This window comes from Thermobia domestica, chromosome 6 (genome assembly GCF_964235325.1).
Source record: "Thermobia domestica chromosome 6, izTheDome1.hap1.1, whole genome shotgun sequence".
In the NCBI taxonomy this organism is placed as follows: Eukaryota; Metazoa; Arthropoda; class Insecta; order Zygentoma; family Lepismatidae; genus Thermobia; species Thermobia domestica.
Genome location: NC_137459.1, coordinates 33,284,724 through 33,305,122, shown reverse-complemented (window position 1 = coordinate 33,305,122; position 20,399 = coordinate 33,284,724). Strand labels below are relative to the sequence as shown.

The 20,399-nt window shown below is 33.1% G+C and overlaps 1 protein-coding gene and 3 pseudogenes across 1 annotated transcript in view; 1 reads left to right on the top strand and 3 right to left on the bottom strand.

Annotated features, from left to right (window-relative positions):
* mGluR (metabotropic Glutamate Receptor) overlaps positions 1-20,399 on the top strand; it is a 1,220,665-nt gene that overhangs the window by 59,108 nt on the left and 1,141,158 nt on the right. The gene's annotated exons all lie outside the window — the stretch shown is intronic.
* On the bottom strand, positions 2,355-6,863 carry LOC145687151 (NADH-ubiquinone oxidoreductase chain 5 pseudogene; annotated as a pseudogene).
* Positions 4,452-5,357, bottom strand: LOC145688494 (NADH-ubiquinone oxidoreductase chain 4 pseudogene; annotated as a pseudogene).
* Positions 7,425-19,788, bottom strand: LOC145687150 (NADH-ubiquinone oxidoreductase chain 1 pseudogene; annotated as a pseudogene).

Here is a 20,399-nt window from a genome sequence, read left to right as displayed (position 1 = left end):
TCATCCCAATTCCATTCTGATTCTTACCAGGACGACCAAACATTTTATGAAATAAAATCACTCTAACTCTTCATAAAGAATTCAAAACTATTCTCGGTCCTACTAGTCACCAAGGAAGAACTTTCCTATTTATTTCCTTATTCTCCTTCATCCTATTCAATAATTTTATAGGTCTATTTCCTTATGTATTTACCAGATCTAGTCACCTAACCTTTACATTAACTCTAGCCCTTCCCCTTTGAATAAGCTTTATAATCTACGGCTGAATCAATCACACTCAGCATATATTTGCCCATCTCGTTCCTTCTGGAACTCCAGCTCCTCTCATACCATTCATAGTGTGTATTGAAATAATTAGCAACATCATTCGACCTGGAACCTTAGCTGTCCGACTAATAGCAAACATAATTGCAGGCCACCTCCTCTTAACTTTATTAGGTAATACAGGCCCTTCCTTATCTCTCTCTATACTCTCACTACTAATAATTGGGCAAATTACCCTCCTAATATTAGAATCTGCTGTCGCAGTAATTCAATCATACGTATTTGCAGTTTTAGTTACACTTTATTCAAGAGAAGTTACTTATGTCAGCACCACAAAACCACCCCTACCACCTTGTTGACCAAAGTCCTTGACCACTTACTGGGGCCCTAGGAGCCTTAATTACAACCACAGGACTTACTAAATGATTCCACCAATATGACCCTTCCCTATTCTTCTTAGGCATACTAATTACATTACTGACTATAATCCAATGATGACGAGATGTAACTCGAGAAGGAACATATCAAGGATTACACACTATACAAGTTACATTAGGTCTTCGATGAGGTATAATTTTATTTATTATTTCTGAAGTATTCTTTTTTGTTTCATTCTTTTGGGCCTTCTTCCACAGCAGACTAGCACCCACAGTAGAAATTGGATCTTTCTGACCTCCAGCGGCATCATACCATTCAACCCTATACACATTCCCCTTCTTAATACAGCAATTCTACTAGCCTCAGGAGTTACTGTAACATGAGCCCATCACAGATTAATAGAAGGTAATCACACTCAAGCCACGCAAGGCCTACTATTAACAATCCTCCTAGGTTTATACTTCACTGCCCTACAAGCATACGAATATTATGAAGCCCCATTCACCATCGCAGATGCTGTCTATGGCTCAACATTCTTCATAGCAACAGGATTCCACGGTCTTCACGTTATTATTGGCTCTACATTTCTAGCCACCTGTTTACTGCGCCATCTTCTATCACATTTTTCTCCTACTCACCACTTCGGATTTGAAGCCGCTGCTTGATACTGACACTTTGTAGATGTAGTATGATTATTCCTTTACATTTCTATTTATTGATGAGGAGGTTAGCCTATTTAATATATATACAGTATATTTGACTTCCAATCAAAAAGATCATTTAAATGAAATAGGTAATTAATACAGTTCTAACAACCGGTCTATTAACTATTATTATCTGTTTAATTGTTATAACCATTTCAACTCTTCTTTCCAAAAAAGTTATTAATGATCGAGAAAAAAACTCCCCCTTTGAGTGTGGATTCGACCCTAAATCATCAGCGCGAATTCCCTTCTCCCTACGATTTTTCCTCATCGCCGTAATCTTCCTTATTTTCGACGTAGAAATTGCCCTTCTACTCCCAATAACAATTACTATTAACAACACCAACACATTATCTTGATCCTTAATTAGAGTAACATTCTTAGTAATTCTTCTAATAGGTCTTTACCGTGAATGAAATCAAGGGTCCCTAACATGAGCTGACTAATAAACGGGATAATAGTTAAGTATAATATTTGGTTTGCATCCAAAAGGTGTTGCTATCAACTTATCTCAAAGTAGGAAGCAAATAATTGCACTCAGTTTCGACCTGAACCCTTGGTCTCTTTGACCCTTACTTGTTAGTTGAAGCCAAAAAGAGGCATTTCACTGTTAATGATACTATTGGGCTACTCTACACCCCAACTAAGGAGATGTGAATAATCAAGAAGAAGCTGCTAACTTCATCTTTAGCGGGTTAGACCGTTAACATCTCTTAAATACAAATAATTATAACCCCCTTAGTATAAATATTACATTACCTTTTCGAGGTAAAAAAGAGAGTACTCTCAGGGAGTATTATTTAAGGAATACAATTTCTTCTTAGTATCTTCAATACTATGCTTTCAATATAAGCTACTTAAATATACAAATATAAAGAAACAAAGGAAAATTGTGAAGATTAAAAAAATTAATAAATACATTTTAAATAAATTGTCTTGCGATTGTTGAATTAATATTGAACCATTCTTAAAACTACCATATATACCTTGAGCACCAAGACATTCTCTTCACCCTTGATCAATATTATTATAATATGCACCCCTATATACAAAGGCAATTTAATGATATAATTTGTTGATAAATAAGGTAAAAACCATATACTCCCTATTATTGTAGAACTAAAATAGAACTTCACACACATTAAAGACTGACCAATAGAATAACTTGATAATAAAATACCAAATCACAACCCTACTACACTTACAAGTAATGCACCTATTTTTAAGTGTAAAGGTAAAACAACACAATTAACAGTAGGAAAAATCAACCAACTTAATATTGCACCTCCTAAAATTGCCATTACTACTAATCCTAATATCCCCTTACACATAGTCCAACCTTCATTATCACTAATAGAATGAATATTAGTGCCCCCAAAGCCCCTACCTGTTAAATAAAATCTTAAACGTACTGAATAACATACAATCAAGCCTGTAGAAAAAAACAATAAGAAAAAGCTGACTACATTAATTAAAGACAAAGAGGAAATCTCCAAAATCAAGTCCTTAGAATAAAACCCCGCTAAAAACGGTATTCCACATAAAGCCAAGTTAGCTACATTTAAGCAAGACAAAGTAAGGGGTATTTGACCCACGAGTGCTCCTATTCTACGAATATCTTGAGTATCCCCCACACCATGAATAATTGCTCCTGCACATAAAAAAAGTAATGCCTTAAATAAAGCATGTGTCAATAAATGAAAAAAAGCTAATACAGGAAATCCTATAGACAAAATTATTATTATAAGACCAAGCTGACTTAAAGTAGATAAAGCAATAATCTTCTTCAAATCATATTCATAATTAGCTCCAATACCTGCTATAAATATTGTCAATCCTGACAATAAAAGTAATACATCTCCAGCATAAACACTTAATAAAACATCTCTGAAACGAATTAATAAATAAACTCCAGCAGTCACAAGAGTAGAAGAATGAACCAATGCTGATACTGGAGTGGGGGCAGCTATTGCCGCTGGTAATCATGCAGAGAAAGGAATTTGTGCACTTTTTGTTATTGCTGCTAAAATAATCAAGCTAGAAATAATTACTATTTCATTATTATTCAAAACTCTATGTAAATAAAAAACATAATTTCAACTTCCATAATTCAATATTCAAGCAATAGCTAATAAAATTGCTACATCCCCAATGCGATTAGAAAGGGCAGTTAACATACCAGCATTATAAGACCGCACATTTTCATAATAAATTACTAAACAGTATGATACTAATCCCAGGCCGTCTCACCCGAGGAGGATTCTAATTAAGTTAGGAGAAACAATTAATAAAACTATTGAAAGGACAAATATTAATACAAGTATAATAAATCGATTGAGATATCGCTCAGATCCTATATATTGTCCACTATAATAGATTACTATTCTAGAAATATAAAGTACAAATCTTATAAATATAAACGACATTCAATCAAATAAAAGAGTTATAATAATTTTATTTCTATTAAAATAAATAACTTCTCACTCAATAAATACACTATACCCATTAATTAAAAAACTCAAGCCTATTATAAATAAAAAATACTTATTCTATTTAAAAAAAACAAATCTAGTCACACAAATTGAAAAAGGTCAAACCATGGCTTAAGGGCAAATTAAACCTTCTCTAGTTCCACAAACTAAAATTTTATGTTAAACTACTCAAGCAACTACAATCATAAAAATCTCGGTCCCGCAAAAAAGATTAATACATTTAAAGGCAATCAATAACAAATACTCTCGTACACTTCCTCCTCAACAAGAATATAAGTTAGAATAAGGTATCCCATGTTGAGTATACGAATATAAATATAATCTATAGCCAGCTCTAAAAAAAGAAAGTAAAGCTAGGCCTAACATTCTCAACCAAGATCAACCAACAATTCTATTTAACAGACTAATTTCTCCTAATAAATTTAATGTTGGCGGTGCAGCCATATTAGCAATTCTTAATAAAAATCATCACAACCCTAAACTAGGTATAAAAGATAGTATTCCCCGATTAATTAATAATCTTCGACTTCCTAACCGTTCATAAGAAATATTTGCAAGACAGAATAAGCCCGAAGAACACAGACCGTGAGCAATTATCAGTGTAAGAGCACCTCTAAATCCTCATAATCCCATTGTTAATAAACCTATCAACACTAAACCTATGTGAGCAACAGAAGAATAAGCAATCAAAGACTTTACATCAACTTGTCGTAGACACACTAGTCTAACTGATCAAATACCTACAACTCTAATACCAAATCAAATTAAATTTATATTTACCGCTACATTTTCCATAAAATATAAAATACGCAATAGTCCATACCCTCCTAGCTTCAATAAAACTCCTGCCAAAATTATTGAACCACTCACGGGTGCTTCAACATGTGCCTTAGGTAATCAAAGATGAACTAGAAATATAGGCATTTTAATTAAAAAAGCAACAACTAAAGCAAAATATCATATATAATATGTAATTCCTAAATCTATTACACTTCTCATATTAATTATTAATAAACTACCCTTAACATACTCTAAATAAAAAATGCCAGTCAAAAGTGGCAGTGAAGCAAACAAAGTATAAAATAACAAATATATTCCTGCCTGCACCCGCTCGGGCTGATAGCCCCAGCCTAAAATTAAAAACAACGTAGGGATTAACGAACCCTCAAAAAAAAAAAAAATAAAACATAAACAATCTAGAAGAAGAAAATCTCAAGAAGAGTAACACAAGTAATACTAAAACTAAACTAATAAAACTCGTACTATAAAATGAACTTCTCAACACACCTTCCCTAGCCATAATCATAAGAATAATAATTCAAATACTTAATAAAATCAACGAATATCTCAGAGAATCTCTCCACAAATAGTAACCCACTTGTCAGGAAATCAGTCCTATACTATTTCTTATTATAAATAAAAAACAAACTCTAATAAGACAAAACTGAACAACTCATCATAATTTAAAATTAAAACCTAAAGGTATTAAAAATAACATAAATATTAAATATTTTAGCATCGTAACACAACTAAAGAATTCAAATAATCTCCACCATGAGTTCGAACAATGGACACTAAAATTGACAAGCCCAGGCTACCTTCACAAACTCTAAAAGTTAGAAATAATAAACAAAAATAGTTCTCAACATACAAACTACCTAAAGAATAAGATAGAAGTAAAAAACTTATCAATACAATAAATTCAAGTCTTAGTAAAACCATTAATAAATGCTTGCGCTGAATAACAAAACAAGCTATTCCTAAAATAACTAGAAAACAAGAAAACAAAATAAATAATATTTTCATAAGCTTTTATAGTTTAATTAAAACGTTGGTCTTGTAAACCATTAATGAACAAAATTCTAAAAGCATCAAGAGAAAGTATAAACTTATCTTTAGTCCCCAAAACTAATATTTTAATAAACTACCTCTTGAAATTAAAATAACCTGAATATTACTTATAATTCTAGTAGTTCTAAGATTTATCCTAATTCAAATATCTCACCCTTTATCAATAGGACTAATGCTTATTATCAACACTATTATTACTTGCTTAACTATCTCAACTATAAGAGAATCTCCCTGATTTTCTTATATTCTCTTCCTAGTTTTTCTAGGAGGTATATTAGTTCTATTTATTTATGTTACAAGACTAGCATCAAATGAAATATTTACTTTAACACCTAGCCTTTTCCTATTAATTTTTCTAGTACCATTCCTCTTAACTCTTATAATAATTATTGATCCCCTCTTACTGCCGAATATAAATTCACTACCGGATCCACACCTCTGTACAACTAATTATCAAGAAATTCCTGGTATAAAATTTTACATAACATCAATCTTAATAAATACTATTATATTAGCCACATATCTATTCATTACATTAATTGCAGTAGTGAAAATCACTTCATTATACCAAGGTCCTTTACGACCCTCTAAGTCATATGTCAACACCAATTCGCTTACATCATCCTCTTTTTAAAATTGCTAATAACGCCTTAGTCGATCTCCCAGCCCCTATTAACATCTCATACTGATGAAATTTTGGCTCCCTTCTCGGCTTATGTTTAATTATTCAAATTGCTACAGGCCTATTTCTAGCAATACATTATGTATCAAGTATTGAATTAGCCTTCAACAGTGTAATCCACATCTGCCGAGATGTAAATTTTGATTGACTCTTACGCACTTTACATGCTAACGGAGCATCATTCTTCTTCATTTGCCTTTATTTACACGTCGGTCGAGGAATATATTATGGTTCCTATCTTTACCTTCACACTTGAAGAGTAGGAGTCGCTATTCTACTTCTAGTAATAGCAACCGCTTTTGTAGGCTACGTTCTCCCTTGAGGCCAAATATCTTTCTGAGGTGCTACAGTTATTACAAATCTCTTATCAGCTATTCCTTACCTAGGAACAATGTTAGTACAATGAATTTGAGGGGGGTTCGCCGTAGATAATGCTACCTTAAACCGATTCTTTGCCTTCCATTTCCTCTTACCTTTTATTGTGGCTGCCATATCAATAGTACACCTCTTATTTCTTCATCAAACAGGCTCCAACAATCCTCTTGGTCTTAACAGAAATCAAGATAAAATTCCTTTTCATCCTTATTTCTCAACTAAGGACACTATTGGTTTCCTAACAATAATAATAGCCCTAATATTACTTAGCCTCTGAAACCCCTACATACTAGGAGACCCTGAAAATTTCACTCCCGCTAACCCCCTAGTTACACCAGTACATATTCAACCAGAATGATATTTCTTATTTGCTTACGCCATTCTTCGTTCTATTCCTAATAAGCTCGGAGGAGTGATTGCCTTAGTAATATCAATCCTCATTCTAATAATTATGCCATTTTTTCACACTAGAAAAATACAAGGTTTACAGTTCTATCCTATTAATCAAATTATATTCTGAATTATAGTTAGCACGGTAATCCTTTTAACCTGAATTGGAGCTCGGCCGGTTGAAGACCCTTACATTCTAACAGGTCAAATTCTCACAGTCATCTACTTCGCCTACTTCCTATTTGTACCCTACCTCTCCTCTCTATGAGATTTCCTACTAAATAAAACTTAGTTCTTTGGCTGAGAATAAGCATATGTTTTGAAAACATACAACAGAGCAAAGCTCTAAGAACTTATTCTCAATTTAATACACTTAAATTAAAAAAAGAAATAAAAAGAAGCTTTATGCCTCCTAAAAATGAAAGATAATTAAGAGATAAGGGTAAAAAACACTTTCAAGCAAGGTATATTAATTTATCATATCGAAACCGTGGCAACGTTCCTCGCACTCAAATAAATCCAAAAGAAATAAATACTGCCTTACAAAAAAATAAAACAGAAAAAATATCATGTCCCAAAAACAAAATAGTAAATAAAACTCTTATAAACAAAATACTAGCATATTCAGCTATGAAAATAAGAGCAAATCCCCCTGCTCTATACTCAATATTAAACCCAGAAACAAGTTCTGATTCTCCTTCTGCAAAATCAAAAGGAGTACGATTAGTTTCAGCTAAACAAGAAGCAAATCAAACTAAGGCTAAAGGAAAGGTGATTCATAAAAGTCACAATTCTTCTTGATAATAGCCAAAATTTAACAATCCATATCTCTCAGCTAAAAATACAAAAGACAATAAAATCAAAGCTAAACTAACTTCATAAGAAATAGTTTGTGCTACTGCCCGAAGTCCCCCTAACAAAGAGTATGAAGAATTAGAAGACCAACCAGCAATCATTACAGTATACACTCCTATACTTGTACAACATAAAAAAAACAATAAACCCAAAGAAAAAGTTAATATAACACTTAAATAAGGAATTCTTAATCATACTAACAAAGATAAAAATAAACTAAAAACAGGAGCTAGATAATAAGGGTAATAGTTAGATATAGTAGGAAAAACCTGCTCCTTAGTAAATAATTTAATAGCATCTGCAAAAGGTTGAGGTAAACCACAAATACCTACCTTATTAGGCCCTCGACGAATCTGAATATATCCTAAAACCTTCCGTTCTAATAAAGTTAAAAATGCAACACCAATTAAAACACAAATAATTAAAATTAAATAAGAAACCACACCTATAACATAATCATAATACACTATTACCTGGACTCAATCATCCATTATTAGATCCTAAATCTAATGCACTTATCTGCCAAAGTAATTACTTATTATTTTTATTCTTTAATAATAAATATTATTAGTACTTGGTCCTTTCGTACTAAAGTACTATTTTCTAAATAAAGGATAGAAACCGATCTGGCTCACGCCGATCTGAACTCAGATCATGTAAGATTTTAAAGGTCGAACAGACCTATACACTAAACTTCTGCACCTAGGTAAAATCTTAATCCAACATCGAGGTCGCAATCTCTCTTGTCGATATGAACTCTCAAAAAAAATTACGCTGTTATCCCTGAGGTAACTTAGTCTATTAATCATTAATAAAGGATCATAAAAATACTTAAAAGTAATTATATCAAGAAGAGTTTATTTTATCTTCTCGTCCCCCCAACGCAACAAACAAATAGCAAATTTACTTATTACCAACTACAAAAATTACTACTTAAATATAAAGATCTACAGGGTCTTATCGTCCTCTTAAATCATTTAAGCCTTTTCACTCAAAAGTAAAATTCAACATTACAAATAAAGACAGTCTTCCACTCGTCCAACCTTTCATACAAGCCCACAATTAAAGGACTAATGATTATGCTAACTTCGCACGGTCAAAATACCGCGGCCGTTTAAAGCTTCACTGGGCAGGTCAGACCTTATATTTTAACAAAAGGACATGTTTTTGATAAACAGGCGGAGGAAATCTTTGCCGAATTCCTTTAATCATTCTCCCTAATATACTAATAACACCATTATAAATTGTCCTAACTAATTTAGGACAAAAGTACAGTAATAAATTAAATGTAATAAAATATGATAAACAACCTAAATAAGTTATAACAAAATTATAAATGATGGCTACTTCTAAGCCTACATCTTTCATTTAATACAAAATTACATTATAAACAACAAAAATAAAGAGCAAATCCCCCTTACCATTACTTGCAGCAAAACTATAACAAACAAATTTACACAAGTCTAACTGCAGCTGAATTAAATCCAATTCCTGTACAACCAGATATAATGGAAACCGAAAGGCATTTCACCACTAAAACAAAATTTATAAATAATATGCTACCTACAATACCATAATATTTTAGCTCTTTCCATTTCGGGAAATAATTATATAACAATATTATTTAATGTCCCCTGATACAAAAGGTACAACATTCCATGTCTTCTTCCCTAAAAAAAAATTTCACTTATTTAAACATTCCCTTGCGGTACTAATTAACTATAATATTAATAAATTAATTCTATACCCTATACAATAACATTAATTAAAGTTGATTCACCTAGCCCCAATATAAAAATCATATACATATAAGTATATTCTCCAATCAAAATAATCTGAATTGCACAGAAACCTCCTCGATGTAAACGAATAGCTCAACTAACAAGCTCTATTTTGCTATTAATTCAATCTAGGCACACCTTCCGGTACACCCACTATGTTACGACTTATCTCACCTAAACAAATGAGAGCGACGGGCGATGTGTACATATTTTAGAGCCCTACTCATAATAGTAATATAACTAACATTACATTCAAATCCACCTTCACTTAAATAGTTTCATAATAAAATCCGTATAAACATTCTATTGTAATCCATCTCCTCTTACTGATAGGCTGCACCTTGACCTGAAGTCTGCCTCAATAAAGATAATGAAGGTCACTAACCTCTCCTTAATACCTTCAACTACGGCGGTATACAAACTGCTTACAACAGTAAGTAAAATATATCGTGGATTGTCGATTATGGGACAGATTCCTCTGAATAGCCTAAAATACCGTCAATATCCTTTGAGTTTCAAGAACATAACTACTATTACCCAGGTATTACATTTTACATTAGAAATAATAGGGTATCTAATCCTAGTTTAACAAATAATTTCATAGCCTCAAAAATAGAACTCATTAATCTAAATAATAATTCCACCCAAAAATAAATAAACAAAGTCCTTAACTTAAATTCATAACTACAACTTAACCGTCATCTTACTTCTTCCCTTCAGCCCCCTCGTCTCACCGCGGCAGCTGGCACGAATTTCGCCGGACCTCCTCAAACCTTAACTGCTTCAAACACTAATTAATAAACAAAACCAAGTACTGCGACCAGTTATACCCATTATTGCCTTTAAGATCAATAACATTCACTTCTTATCCGGAAGGTTACATGTACAACTAGATAAATAAGAGAAGAATAAGCCAGGATAATACTTTACTATTAACTTATAACACTAAAATAAATAATTACTAATTAAGTATTTTGTCTAATTAATAAAAATTAGTATTAATTAAATCCTATTTCCCCCTTGTCTAGGATACAATTTTGTTTTTTTCCCCCTTTAAACAAAATTGTATCCTATACAAGTATATTTATTCTCTCCTTACACATATGCTGTAAAAGCTAGCATATACTGGATACGTTAAGCTTATTAATATACCTTTAGCCGGTATCTCAGGTTAATTAAGAGGATTTAATAGATTTTCAAGTTTTAATTATTATTAATATATATTATCTCTAAATTTAATCACTTCAACACAATATCAATCTATTTAAATTCTCATATACCACTATAAATAATTATTAAATAATAAGATGCCTGATTAAAGGATTATCGTGATAGGATAAATCAAGTATTTCAATATACTCTTATTACGCCTAAAAGAATTAAACTTTCACCCTTGACACCAAAAATCAATGTGCACCATACAGTAAAGCGTAGAAAGATAAGCTAAGATAAGCTAGTGGGCTCATACCCCGCATATGAAGATTAATTCTTCTTTTTCTAATGCTCACTAATCCTAAAACTCTCTTATTCTCCACAACACTTGTGTTAGAAACTCTTATTTCCCTAACTTCCTCATCATGATTTGATACTTGAATTGGTCTTGAAATTAACCTCCTATCGTTCATCCCCCTGATTTCAAAGACCAACAATCAACGTCACACCGAATCTGCTTTAAAATACTTTTTAGTACAAGCGATTGCAAGATCCTTACTTTTAATAGCAATTATTTTACTTTATATAGGATTGCAAACTGTACATTATTTAATCACCATTTCCTTACTCTTTAAAATAGGTGCAGCCCCTCTCCACTTCTGAATGCCCGAAGTAATAGAAGCTATACTTTGAACAGACTGTATTATTTTAATCACATGACAAAAATTAGCACCCCTTGGTCTACTTTCCTATAGCTTAAAACCTACAAACTTAATTTACCTAACTTTAATCTTATCTTTAGTAGTAGGCTCAATCGGAGGTTTAAATCAGACATCACTACGTAAAATTATAGCATTTTCATCCATTAACCATACTGGCTGAATGCTCATAGCTCTACTACTAAGTGATATAGCATGATCTCTCTACTTCCTATTTTATGCCTTGCTTTCAGCAATAGCAGTTACTCTCTTCGCAATAAACAAAATATTTCATATTAATCAAACTTTTTCTAACAAAATTGTAGTAACAACAAAATTAGCTATCTTTACTAGCCTCTTATCTTTAGGAGGCCTCCCACCATTCTTAGGATTTCTACCTAAATGAATCATCATTATAAAAACTGCCGAACAAATATCATTTGTTATTCTTACCTTAATAGTAATAACAGCACTAATTACCCTTTTCTATTATATACGAATTGCTTATGCTGCCTTCATTATTAATCATCATAACCAAACATGAACATGCTTAATAAAAAAAAGTCAAGAAACCTCAATTAGATCAATATTCATTATTATTTCATTAAGAGGCATAATTATTTTACCTTTAACTGTCAACATCCTTTAAACAAAGACTTTAAGTTAAAAAAAACTAATGGCCTTCAAAGCTATAAATAAAAGGTAATCTTTTAGGTCTTAGTATATTAACTACTACTCCGGAATTGCAGTCCGATATCATAAATATTGACTATAAAACCTAATAGGAGGTTTATTAACCATAAATAGATTTACAATCTATCACCTAATGTTTCGGCCACCCTATTTATTTCACTTGCAACGATGACTATTTTCTACAAACCATAAAGACATTGGTACAATATACTTGATCTTTGGAGCTTGAGCAGGAATAGTAGGAACATCACTAAGCCTTCTCATTCGAGCAGAACTTGGCCGCCCAGGTAGCTTAATTGGTGATGACCAAATTTATAATGTAATTGTTACTGCTCATGCTTTCATTATGATTTTCTTCATAGTTATGCCAATTATAATTGGAGGTTTTGGTAATTGATTAGTACCTTTAATATTAGGGGCACCTGATATAGCATTCCCCCGCCTAAACAACATAAAATTCTGATTGTTACCGCCCTCATTGACCCTGCTATTAACAGGAAGAATTGTAGAAAGTGGTGCGGGAACTGGATGAACTGTATATCCCCCTCTTTCTAGAGCTATTGCTCACGCCGGAGCCTCCGTCGACCTTTCTATCTTCTCCCTCCACCTAGCTGGTGTATCATCAATTCTTGGAGCAGTAAATTTTATTACAACTGTAATTAATATACGAACTCCTGGAATAACCTTAGAACGAATACCATTATTTGTTTGATCTGTAGTAATCACTGCTGTATTACTTCTCCTATCTCTTCCCGTTCTAGCAGGAGCTATTACAATACTTTTAACTGATCGAAATCTTAATACTTCCTTCTTTGATCCTTCAGGAGGAGGAGATCCAATTCTATATCAACATCTATTCTGATTTTTTGGTCACCCTGAAGTTTTCATTTTAATTCTTCCGGGATTCGGTATAATTTCACATATTGTAACCCAAGAAAGTGGCAAAAAGGAAACTTTCGGTGTTTTAGGAATAATTTACGCAATATTAGCAATTGGGTTCCTAGGATTTATTGTCTGAGCTCATCATATATTCACTGTTGGCATGGATGTCGATACTCGCGCTTACTTCACTGCAGCCACAATGATCATTGCTGTTCCTACAGGAATTAAAGTATTCAGATGAATTGCCACACTGCATGGAGCACAAATAACCTATTCCCCCTCAATCTTATGAACTTTAGGTTTCATTTTCCTATTTACCGTAGGAGGTCTCACAGGAGTTGTCCTAGCAAATTCATCTTTAGATATTGTTCTCCACGACACTTATTATGTAGTAGCACATTTTCATTACGTATTATCTATAGGTGCTGTATTCGCTATCATAGCAGGACTTATTCATTGATTCCCTTTATTTAGAGGAACAACAATAAATCCTACATGATTAAAAATTCAATTCTTAGTAATATTTATAGGAGTAAATATCACATTTTTCCCTCAACACTTCTTAGGCTTAAGAGGAATACCTCGTCGCTACTCAGATTACCCCGATGCCTACACCACATGAAATATAGTATCAAGCATTGGTTCATTCCTCTCCTTCGTCGCCGTCTTAGTACTTGTAATTATTATATGAGAAGCCTTTGCAAGAGCTCGGCCAGTAGTCTTCTCAGATCAACAAACAACATCTTTAGAGTGATTCCAAAATTTACCTCCTGCAGAACACAGTTATGCAGAACTTCCCTTATTAACAAATTTCTAAGGTGGCAGATAAGTGCATTGGACCTAAGCTCCAAATGAGGCGTATAGTTTCTAAATCCGCCATCTCCAATTTTCAAAAAAAATGAGCTAAGTAGATTTACTGGTATTCCTTTCCATGCCCTACATGATGGTGAAAAGAGTTGTTTGAAATGTCGCCACTTCCACCCTCAATTATTGCTTTAAAGTTCAGGGTATTCTTCAAAAGCCGACATCTACACTCAGCAGTGTCTTTCTAAACCCCATCATCTCGATTCTATTCTATTCTATGCTATGAATTGAAGACCGATGTTAATGAAAAAATGTTGCAAGATGTTGTTCAACTCCTAACGAAACACTTCGGGGAGAATTGGCGTGCTAATTCAAACTTAGCCATTTATGTTGATGCTGAAAAGAGACTGACTGCTTCAACAGAAGAAAGTGTAGATGAGGATTAGGCTGAATGCCAGTGTTTCGAACATGATTCTGATGAGAACTATATCTGAAAACAGTGTAAAGATCACTTTCAATCCTTTTCTTGTTGGTAAAGGTGGCATTTATTCCGAAGTTCCCATCCTGTTATGTCAGGCTATGTTAGGTTAGGTTAGGTTAGGTCTCAATGGGTTAGATTAGGTTAGTGAGGTGAGGTTAAGTAAGCTTATGTTAGGAGACGATATTTCTAAACGGGCTGGGAACTTCGGAACTTGACCCGTAAATAGCTAACGTACTATGATTATAGCTTCATTTTTTCCCTTGTTTGTGCACATTATAATGTCACCCAACAAGTTAATATCGTTGTTTAGATTCAGTTTATCTCCATCTACTGTTCTGTTCTGAAATAGTTATCAGAAATTATAATAGTAATGACTTGGAAGCAAATAAACCCCAAAAAACTTAAGTACGTTTGTTTCAAAGTCCTCCATCTCCAAAAGTTGTTTTCAAAATCCGCCATCTCCAAACTGCTTTCTGCAATAACCGAGAAATGGGATGAGAGAGATTTTTGTCATTTGGTAGTTATAATGAATGTCCAGAAAGCAGTAAAGTATTTCTAAAAAGAAAAATTTATCTCACATAATCTCTGAGTTATCAGTTTTTCCTGTTTTTCTCGAAACCGTTTATGAAGGAGATGGCGGATTTAGAAACTATACGCCTCAAATATAAGAATAACCATTCTTCCTTAGAAATGGCCATTTGAAATCAGCTAGGTCTTCAAGATGCTGCATCCCCGGTAATAGAACAAATAGTATTCTTCCACGACCATACTATATTAATTGTAACCATAATTACAGTTCTTGTTGGTTATTTACTAGCCTCTCTTCTACCAAACACATATATCAATCGCAATTTATTAGAAGGACAAACTCTAGAAACTATTTGAACAATTCTACCCGCTACAGAAAGATTAGAAAACAATTCGGTGAGAAAAAAAAACGCACAAGCATGATCACAGACAAGGACGGCACAACGCTAATAGAAGAGGAGCAGATAACAAAAATATGGAAGAAATACATTGAAGAACTCTGCGAAGGGGACAGTGTGAACGAAGAAGTGATGGGAAGGAAGAAGACGCCTATGAAAATGAATTAGGACCATCAATTTTACAGTGCGAATTTGGCAAGGATTTGGAGAAAATAAAACATAGTAAAGCCCCAGGAATAGACCAAATACCAACGGAAGTAATGAAGAATCTCGGAATAGTAACAAAGAATAAACTACTTAATCCATATTAATGAAATGTATACTCATGTCCAAAATTATTGTCGCATGTCTATAAATATGTTGTTGTAGGAATGTAATATGATAATGAATTCGCCCGGTATTTCTTCTAATGTTATTAGGTGTATGATCGGAAAATACATGTATGTGGCAAATTTCATGTCAAAAGAGCAGTAAATAAGAACAATAAAACAAAAGTAAAACTTTCTTGTCCATTTAGCAATATTTTGTTTTACTCGTTCTAATTTTCGTATTCATAATTATTTTCCTATGAAATTTACCACAAATATACATTTCCCGATTATACACATAGTATCAGTATTAAAAGTACCCTCCAAAATAATTATCAAATTATATTCTAACATGAATATAGTTATAGATATGCGACAATCATTTCGGACGTGAGTATAGATCTCGGGAAAAATACCAAGAGACTTCGAGAAAAGCATATTGGTAACTTTTCCGAAGAGAAAAGGGGCACTGATATGCGAAGAACGCAGAACGTTAAGTTTGCTTTCCCATGCATCAAAAATACTGTTCAAAATTATTGCACAACGAATAGAAGGGGAAATCGATGAATGGCTATCAGAGGACCAGTTTGGATTCAGGAAAAAAAAGGGAACAAGCGAAGCAATACTGAATCTACGGTGATCGTGGAAAAACACATCAGAATAAACAAACCAATTGTGATAGCATTTGTAGATATAAAAAAAGTTTCTGAAAAGTAGATTGGAGTATCATGTTCAGAGCGTTGAAGAATCTGAAAGTGGATTACAGAGACAGAAGAATAATATACCAACTTGTAGGAGCAGCCAGATAACTGTTATAGGAAGAGATCAGAAGGAAGCAAGAATAAGTAAAATAATAAAGGAAGGACTTGGATTTTCACCTCTGTTCAACGTCTATATGGGAGAGACTATGAAAAAATATTTGTTTGAAACGAGAGAGGCGTAAAAAAAGTAAATGGTCAGGTTTTCAGCACATTAATGTTTGCAGATGACATAGCATTGATAGCGGAGATCGATGAGGACTTGCAAGACTTTCAAACTTGAACGACCAACTAAAAAAAAAAATGCAAAATTAAGATAAATAAGAAGAAAATTAAAGTGCACAAGAGCAGGACAGGAAAAGGCAAACGTATGGCTAGGTGGAGAGAACATCGAAGACGATACGACATTCCGCTATTTATTAAGTCTAATATCCTCGGACGGATGAAGTGAAAAAGACGTAACTTCCAGAATAGCGCAGGGTAAGAAGCATTGAATAAAAAATATACTACTAACATCAAGAAATGTGTCGTTGGACGTTCGTTAACGATTTATTAAGAGCTTGGTGTGGAGTGGTTCAAGTGCTTTACGGACCAGAGATGTGGACATTGGAAAATTGCAGAAATATCCATTTGAAATGTAGTGTTAGCGGAGAATGCTGCGCATAACATGGACTGAAAGGAAAAGGAATGAAGACGCACTTAAGGAAGCTATTGAAGGACGACAGATCTTGAAGATAATGGGAAAAAGAAGAAACAGTATGTTTGACCATCTTATTCGGCACTGCGATTGGATCACAGTGTTGATAGAGGGAAAGGCAGAAGGAAAACCAGGAATAAGAGGACCAATGATAGAATATCTTGATGCAGTTACGAAGAAAAGGCGTTATCAAAGTAAAAAGCAGCTCCCCAAGAGAGAGAGAAGTTTTAAAATTTCCATGTTGGCCACCAACCTATGGTTAAGGTGAACAAGAAGTAGAAGAAGAAGGTAATATAGAACAATAATTTCCAACTGGCCAGTGCATGACGTAGGAGTAAGCTTTTGCAATCAGACCAATAGGAGAAAGAAGCACCAAAGCAAAGCAGAATGGAAAAAATAGGAAAGGATTATATACGTTTATATTTTGGCAATTTTTCCACCCATGGGTCATTCCATGTCAAATCATATAATTTTAAAAGACCGTGCTTCAATGTCTCAGATTCTCTTCATTTTTTCCATACATTAATACCAATGAAACTATTCTAAATTATTTTTTTCCGACTTTTTAGATGAGAAATAGGCCGGGGAGAATTTTTTGTAAAATGTGAATTTTGCTTCAATTTCACTTTTTGGCACTCAGCATAATGGAACTAAATTACCATAACTTCCTTATTTTTGAAGTTATTGGGCTCATCCAGGTGTCAAGTGAAAGCTTAATTTTGGTCTTTCAGTAAATTTTAAGTAATTTTGCAAAATGTTACATTGTCAAACATTAATGGGCATACAATGCAATTATTTTTTATTTTATTTTTTTTTTTTTACAAATTGTGCCGTTGCTCAAAAGTTACAACCATGAAACTTTTGAAACTCTTTTTGTACCTTCATCTTAACACGTACATGATATGTTTAAAAAAATAAAAAGGGTGCTTTTTTATTTTTCCAATTATTATCACTATTATTTGTGTTTTAAATGTACAGAAATATACAGATTTACTGCTATGCCTTAAGATTATGCCTTTCCTCTGAAGTAGTGATAGCCAATTCCGGAACTTTTACTTTCCGGAATCCGGAAAGTAACATTTGAAAAATTTCGGAATTCGGAAAAATTCCGATTTCGGAAAAATCTGGAATTCGGAAAAATTCCGGAAAATGGAATTTCCGATTTCGGAAAATTTTGGCCATTCCTACTCTGAAGTGACAACTCTCACACTTTAAAACTTTTTCAAATAATCATCTTAGTAAATATTAGGTATGATTAAAAATAGAATTGGTGTAATTTGTATTTTTGGTATTATCATAATATTATATTTTTGTACTTTAACTATGACTTTCAACTTTTTCCCAATTGTACCATCGCTTACAACTATCAAACTTTTGTAACTTTTTTACAAAATTTGTTTGCATTTACTAGGTATGATTAAATAACAAAAAGGAATACCGTTTTTGTAATAATCTTGCGGTTTTGTGAATGAAAAATATAGGCCTAGTAATGTAAGGGGTTGAGTGATTATTACAAACCCTATCAACAGAAATAAGAAGTAATAGACTAATGTACCTAAATGAAAACAATAAACATATATACCAGTAATACTTCTTAGAATTACATAGATTAGAATTACATACAAAAAGTGTCCTATATTTCACCACTCATTCTTTTCATTGATGATATTATTTCTTGTTTTAATTTTGCTTTCAGTTGCGTAAGTCCGGGCTGATTGGCTTGTAAGAGGTGGAACAGGAACTTCCCAGATATTTTCAAAAGGTATTCAACAAAAGTCTTAATTTTCTGGCCAATAGAATATAGAAGGCCCAGAGCGATTCATGAATACCACTCTGACGTACAAAAATAATAATTACGAAAATATTAAAACACCCACTTTATTTTTTAACCATGCCATGTACGTATTAAGATGAGTGTACAAAAAAGTTTCAGAAGTTTCATAGTTTTAACTTTTGAGCAATGGCACAATTTGTAAAAAACAAAATGGTTTGTATGCCCATTAATGCTTGACAGTGTAACCTTTTGCAAGATTACTTAACCCGGGACTGCATAGGTGAAAATTACACCCCTTCGTGCATAGGCGGAGTCTAGATGAACCGCATCCAAATTTTAGATACATACTACTAATTTTTATAATATCTGGAAACATAGATAAACACAGTTTATTTAACTTTCTTTTTAAATAGAAAAATAAAGTAATATAGAACCTGTTTTCAGATGTTATTCTGTAATTAAAACTAATAAATTGCATCATATATAAATACCAATATATTTATATGTAACTACAAACAACATATTATTTTAAGCACAAAGTTATTGATGTGATTGTCACTATGATCACAAGGTATTTTTAATCAAAATAACACATTTGAAATTATATATCAGAAAACACCAAAAATATAAAATACATTTATGAGTATAGTTTTCAAAAAAAAAAAAATATTCAAAAATGTGATTTATACTTGTACATTTCGTATCTCACTTACAGACATGAAGAGCAAACGACTCTTTTGTGCTCTCCACATATTGGTCTTCGACACTTACCACACTCACCGTGTGCTCTTCTGTCTTTCGCTCTCGGGCACTGGTAGCATTTTCCACGTTTCTGTGAGTCATTGTCCTGATTTGCTTCAGATCTCTCATTGCCCTCTGGAATTCGGAGAATATTTCTTATGGAAATGTTTAGTTCATTATTGAGATTTTGATAAATGGAACGCTGAACCATGTACTCTCGTGCTAATTCCACTCCTAGCTCCGTTAGAAAATCCATCCGATGACTCTTCTCCCCAGGATTAGCAATTTTCAGCAAAACCAAAGCATTGACACCAACTTGATCCAGAATACCATAAAAGAATCTTAGAGGCCACCTCCTAGTTTTGCGTGTTACTGTATATGTATCGCAAAGCTCATAAAGGTGTCAACGCCACCTTTAGTTTCATTATAGAAGTGAATAACTTCCGGTTTCTTAGTCTTTTCATTTATATCCTTTCTCTTGTGCGTGGTTGATAACAACAAAATGATTTCTCTTTCTCTGGTACAGTACGAAGCCAACAACTTTTCCTTATGTAATGCGAACTCAGGTGTTCCAATGTCTTTCTTGCGAGAATGCTGGAAGGACGACAGAATCTCTGGCTTATTTTTTCCTAATGTTCCAAGTATTGTAAGATTGTGACTCAGCATTTCTTCTGCAAGGGGAACTGATGTAAACTAATTATCCATCGTCAGGT